At 40.5% G+C, this 5,693-nt stretch overlaps 1 non-coding gene across 1 annotated transcript; it reads left to right on the top strand.

The window, feature by feature from the left end:
- The first annotated feature begins 3,320 nt into the window (after positions 1 to 3,320).
- Positions 3,321 to 3,391, top strand: TRNAR-UCU (transfer RNA arginine (anticodon UCU)). The gene has a single exon. It is a non-coding gene; the product is annotated as a tRNA-Arg (tRNA).
- Positions 3,392 to 5,693: the final 2,302 nt, after the last annotated feature.

Here is a 5,693-nt window from a genome sequence, read left to right as displayed (position 1 = left end):
CAAAAAAGAAGACCCTCAACAAGATAGATTGTCACAGTGGCTGTAACAATGAACTCAAACATAGCAATGGTTGTGAGGATGGCGCAGGACCAGGCAGTGTTTCATTCTGTTGTACACAGGGTTGGCATCTAACAACAACAAGCTTATCTTCATGCCTGGACCTTTGTAAAACTTATATCCACATAAGGGCTGTTTTAACTATCTGCTCCATTTTTCTTTCAGACTTTCTTTTTTTAACATCCTGGGTAAACCTTCATCGAGCATTAAAAAAAAAAAAAAAAAAAAAAGCATTTTTCTTTTAAGTGAAATACCTAAGAAAAGACACTGCAGCTTGGAATTTGCATTTAAATATATTCTCATACACTGCTGGTGGGAGCGTAATTGGTTCAATCTTTTTGCAAAGCAATTTGGCAGTGTGGATCAAGAACCTTAAATATGCTCATATCCTTTGACTTGGGATTATTGCACATCTGGGAAGCTAGCTCACAGAAACAGTCCAAAATGCAGACAAAGATTTAGGTCCTTGTATTCACTTGCTAATCAGATAAAAATAAGGGTTAAACATACATAAACACACACACACACACACACACACATACACACGCCTCTAGATTTATATTAAAGCACAGAAATATCTTGTGAAAAATAGAAGTCTGCTATACTAAACTCTTCCTGAATAGTTAGCATTGTTCTCAATTGTAGTCCTGAATCTTCAAAAAGAGCTTACATACAATTGATGTTTTTATGAGTTTTCAGGATTGCTCTTGAGATTCAGGGGCTGTGCCACAAAGACTTCTACCTGATCATTCTCAGCTGAGTATTCATGTTGGCAGACAGACATCACTTCCCTGAAGGAGAGAAGCTGTAAGCTAAATCGTTTCAAAGAGATTGCATTATCCTGAATTTTGCTTTAGAAATTGCAGAAACCAAAGTCAACTTCTACGATGTCAAACAGATGGTAGGCAACCAAGTGATAAGTGCTTTCTGATGAGCACTGTGGAGTTGGCACTAGGAAGAGAGAGCAACCTCATCCATTTTACAGATTCGCAGCTACAGATGTTCTCCACCCTGTCTTCATCTTAGAGCAAAGAGACATGTTTCTAGGAAGCACAGTAGTGTAGCAGTGAAAGGACCAGACTCTGCTTTAAAATTTCCTGGGTTAGGGTCTGGGTTCCAATACATATTAGCTATGTGACCTTAAATTTCTGTAGAGCTCAGTTTTGTCACCTGTCAAGGTGGGTCAATAATAATAGCTCTGTGGGGGCCCTTTGTTAACTGTCCTGTTTATGTCATGCCTAGCATCTATCTAAACTTCCCAGCACGGCCCAATCCACTTAACATGTTCCCATAGAGCCAGTGCTTTCTTGTGTGTGTGTGTGTGTGCTTCTATGTTTTATAACAAATTTATTGAGATATAATTCACATACCATATAATTTACCGACTTAAAGTGATACAATTCAATGGTTTTTAATATATTCACGAAGTTGTGCATATATGTACTTTTATGTATGTATATGATATACACACATATATTCATACATATACACATAAATATGAATATAAAAATACAAATAAATACGTGTATATGTATGAATATATATGGGTATATGTATATATCTATATAATCTATATCTATATGAGATTATGTGTGTGTATACTTAGAAGCAAAATAGTAATACGTACATATAGCACTCAAATCTTGATCTCTAATACCATTCCCCACTAAAAGGAACCAGGGTTTTTTGTAGAAAGGGTAAATTCCAGGGCCAGATGAGACTGGAACATCTTGCTATGCTATAAAGTAAGGAGATGCTAAAAAAAATGATAGGGACATGTCACAAGGACACTGGGGACAGCTTGAAGGGGCTCTTATTGGCCAAATCTTGGGCAGTTAGAGGACCAAAATAATTCAGATCAGTAATGAATTATAAACCATTAAAATATTAGAAATGCATGAGTCCATATAAATAATAATAAATAAATAGGAGAAAAGGGAAGGCTCTTGTTTACAATGGAATGCTGAATGCTGACTTGTAAATATGGAGGAAGTACTGGAGTTGGAAAACCATCATTTTTCAACTATCATAGTAAAGATAGGATCAGGCAAAAATCATCAATAGATCATCAATGGATGCTAAATATATGAAAGAAATTTTGATGAGGAGCTGGATGTTTGTATTGTGTTAAAGCATCTCCCACAAACTGTCTATTCATTGCAAGGGGGAAAAATAATAACTAGGCAGTAGAAAAAAATGGACACTATCTTGACAAAGTGATCAAAATTGATATCACCAATGAGGAGAAATGGACATTATGTGCCTCTCAATGGGATTCCTTGAGAATGACAAAATATCACTTAATGTAGTAATCTGATTGAGGATGCATAACCTGACTGTAATCATGAGGAAACATCAGTCAAGCCCAAATGGAGGGGCATTCTACAATAAAAAGAAGGGAGAGACTTTTTTTTTTTTTAAATCCATGTCATAAAAATAAAGGAACATGGCTTCGTCTAACCTGAGACCAAAAGAGCTAGATGGTGCCTAGCTACTACTACTGACTGTTCTAACTGGGACCACAATAGATGGACCCTGATAGAATGGGAGAAAAATGTGGAACAGAACCTCAAATTCCTAAGAAAAACTAATCAGACCTACTGGACAGTTGAGAGTGGAGGACTCCAAGACTGCTACCCTGAGATACTCTTTAAACCTTGAACCAAAACTAACCCCTGAGGTCACCTTGTAGTTAAATAACAAACTGGCTCACAAAATACTGAATAACACCTGTTAGTACTGTGCTTCTTTAAAAAATCACCCATATGAGATCAAATGGTCAACAACTACTTTAAAACAAAGATGAGAATGTAAGGGGACAGGGAAACTAAATTAGTGGAAACGGAACAACCAGAACGAAAATAATGAGGATGTTCACGCAGTGTGAAGAATGTAACCAATGTTACTGAACAATTTGTGTAGCAGTTGTTGAATGGGAACCTAAACTGCTATATAGATCTTCACCAAAAACACAACAAAATATTAATAATAATAATAATAAAGGAACAGCTGAAAAACTGTTCCAGACTTTAGAAGACTAAAGAAACACAAGAAATAAATACAATGTATGATCCCAGACAGGACATGAACTGGAGGGGGGAAAGCATTCAAGTGATAAAACTGGAATATGGATGGTAGATTAGATAAAAATATTGTATCAATGTGAAATTTCCTCAAGTTAACAACTACTCTGTGATTACAAAAGAGATTATTCTTAGGAAAAACACACTGATATATTGAGGGGTAAAGGGATATGGCATGAGGCATCGGTGGTTCAGTGGTAGAATTCTTGCCTTCTGTGCTGGAGACCCAGGTTCAATTTCTGGCCAATGCACCTCATGTGCAGCCGCCACCCATCTGTCAGTGGAGGCTTATGTGTTGCTATGATGCTGAATAGGTTTCAGCAGAGCTTCCAGACTAAGATAGACTAGGAAGAAATGCCTGGTGTTCTATCTCTGCAAATCAGCCAATAAAAACCTGTGGTGTGATGGATTGCTTTTGTGTGGCCTTTCTCACCATGGTCTTGTAACTTTCACCCAAGTGATGGGGCGGAACTGTGCAGATAAGGTAATTGTGGCCCACCAATGGGATTGGTCAGTTTTGCCATCCTGCTGGGCTTGAGGTGAGGCATCCCAGAGGCAGGAGAGAAAGGATCCCACCACCATCAAGGAAAGAGAGCCAGAAGTGGGGATCCCTGTGCTGAGAAGCTCCTGGAACCAGGAGAATGCGAGAGAGAGAGCGAGAGCTGTAACACTGAAGACAGGAAGAAGCAGTGGCAGAGAAACCGCGGCAGGAGAGACCATCAGGAGACAGTGCAGTGGGTTTCCTGGCCCATGGAGCAAGAAAGCTGAGTGCCTTTGGGCCGAGACTTACTAGTGGAGTGGGATGCCTTGAGGAACTTATCAGCAGAGCTAAAAGAGCTTTGTAACACTTGCTCGAGCAGAGTAGAGGCTGAGGGCCAGGAAGAGGCCTGTCTGTGAGCATGGTTGGGAAGAGGCTGTCTTGATGGAAGAACTATATCCTGAATGTTCCTGAAGCTGTTAGTTCACTAATAAACCCCATAATTGTGAGTATTGTCTGTGAGTTCTGTGTGGCCATTGCAATGAATTATCGAACCCAGCAGAGAAGTAGAGAGTGCCATGGGAGGGACAGTTGGTGTCGGAATTGGTAAAGATGGCAGAGAGGAGGCCTGTCTGAACTCCGCCTCATAGGAATCAGCCTTGAGCTGTTGATCTTGATTCTCCTTCCCCTCTGTAAAGAGCGAGGAAGTCAGATGCCTCCCCCACACCATTTGTACAAAACTCTACAGATCACAATGGTCTAATCTCCAACTGATCACAGGGATGGCACAGGACCCATGTTTGAGATGACAAGTGTATTCCAAACCCATGGTTGGTTTAGACATGGACATGTGATCCAATTTGGGCCAATAAGTGTCAGATCCAAGACTTTTTTTTAAAATAACTGTTGGGAAGAATCTCTCTTCTGAACATGAATCTGGGAGGATGAGCTGCTTGGTGCCCCCATAAAGTGAAAAACTGGGGTCACCAAAAGGGGAGAGCCTACCCAAGAGGGAAGCCAACACAGAGGAAAACACAGTGGAGAAAGAGGAAAAAAACAATTCCTGAAAAACTGTCTGAGCTGGATCCAGCTATGCCTGAATATACTCCCTGAAATTTTCAGTACTATAAATCTATAAATTTTAATTTTATTCCCCTAAGTCTGTTTGAAGATCCCTAGGTGGCACAAACAGTTTTCACTCACTTGCTAACCTAAAGGTTGGCTTTTCAAACCCACCCAGCTTTACTCCGGCAGAAAGGCCTGGCAACCTGCCTAAGATTACAGCCAAGAAAACTGTGGAGCAGTTCTACTCTGTAACACATGGGGTCACCATGAGTTGAAATGGACTTGACAGCAACGAGTTTGGGTTTTTTTTAAGCCTGTTTGAGTTTGGTTTCTCTCACTTGATGGCAGGGCAATCCAAACACCAAACCAGTTGCTGTCAAGTTGATTCTGAGTCATAGTGACCCTATGTATAGGACAGAGTAGAACTGCCCCATAGGGTTTCCAAGGTTGTAAATCCACAGGGAAGCAGACTGCCACATCTTTCTCCCTTGGAGCTGCTGGTGGGTTCGAACTGCCTGCCTTTCGATTAGCAGCTGAGCGCTTAACAACTGCACTTCCAGGGCTTTTTTTTATTAATTAATTAATTTTTATTATTGTACTTTAGATGAAGGTTTGCAGAACAAACTAGTTTCTCGTTAAACAATTAGTACACGTATTGTTTTGTGGCATTGGTTACCAACCCCACAACAAGTCAACACGCTCCCTTCTCAACCTTGGGTTCTCAATCACCAGCTTTCTTGTCCCCTCCTGCCTTCTAGTCCTTGCCTCTGAGCTGGTGTGCCCCTTTAGTCTCATTTTGCTTTATGGGCCTGTCTAATCTTTGGCTGAAGGGTGAACCTTCGGAGTGACTTCAGTACTGAGCTAAAAGGGGGCCATACCCTCAGGGTTTCTCTAGTTTCTGTCAGGCCAGTAAGTCTGATCTTTTTTTGTGAGTTAGAATTTTGTTCTACATTTTTCTCCAGGTCTGTCTGGGACCCTCTATTGTGACCCCTGTCAGAGCAGTCGGTGGT

The sequence above is a fragment of the Trichechus manatus genome, unplaced genomic scaffold (assembly GCF_000243295.1).
Source record: "Trichechus manatus latirostris isolate Lorelei unplaced genomic scaffold, TriManLat1.0 scaffold00011, whole genome shotgun sequence".
NCBI lineage: Eukaryota > Metazoa > Chordata > Mammalia > Sirenia > Trichechidae > Trichechus > Trichechus manatus.
Note: the sequence above shows the minus strand (reverse complement) of the source record. Positions and strands in the feature narration are given on the sequence as shown.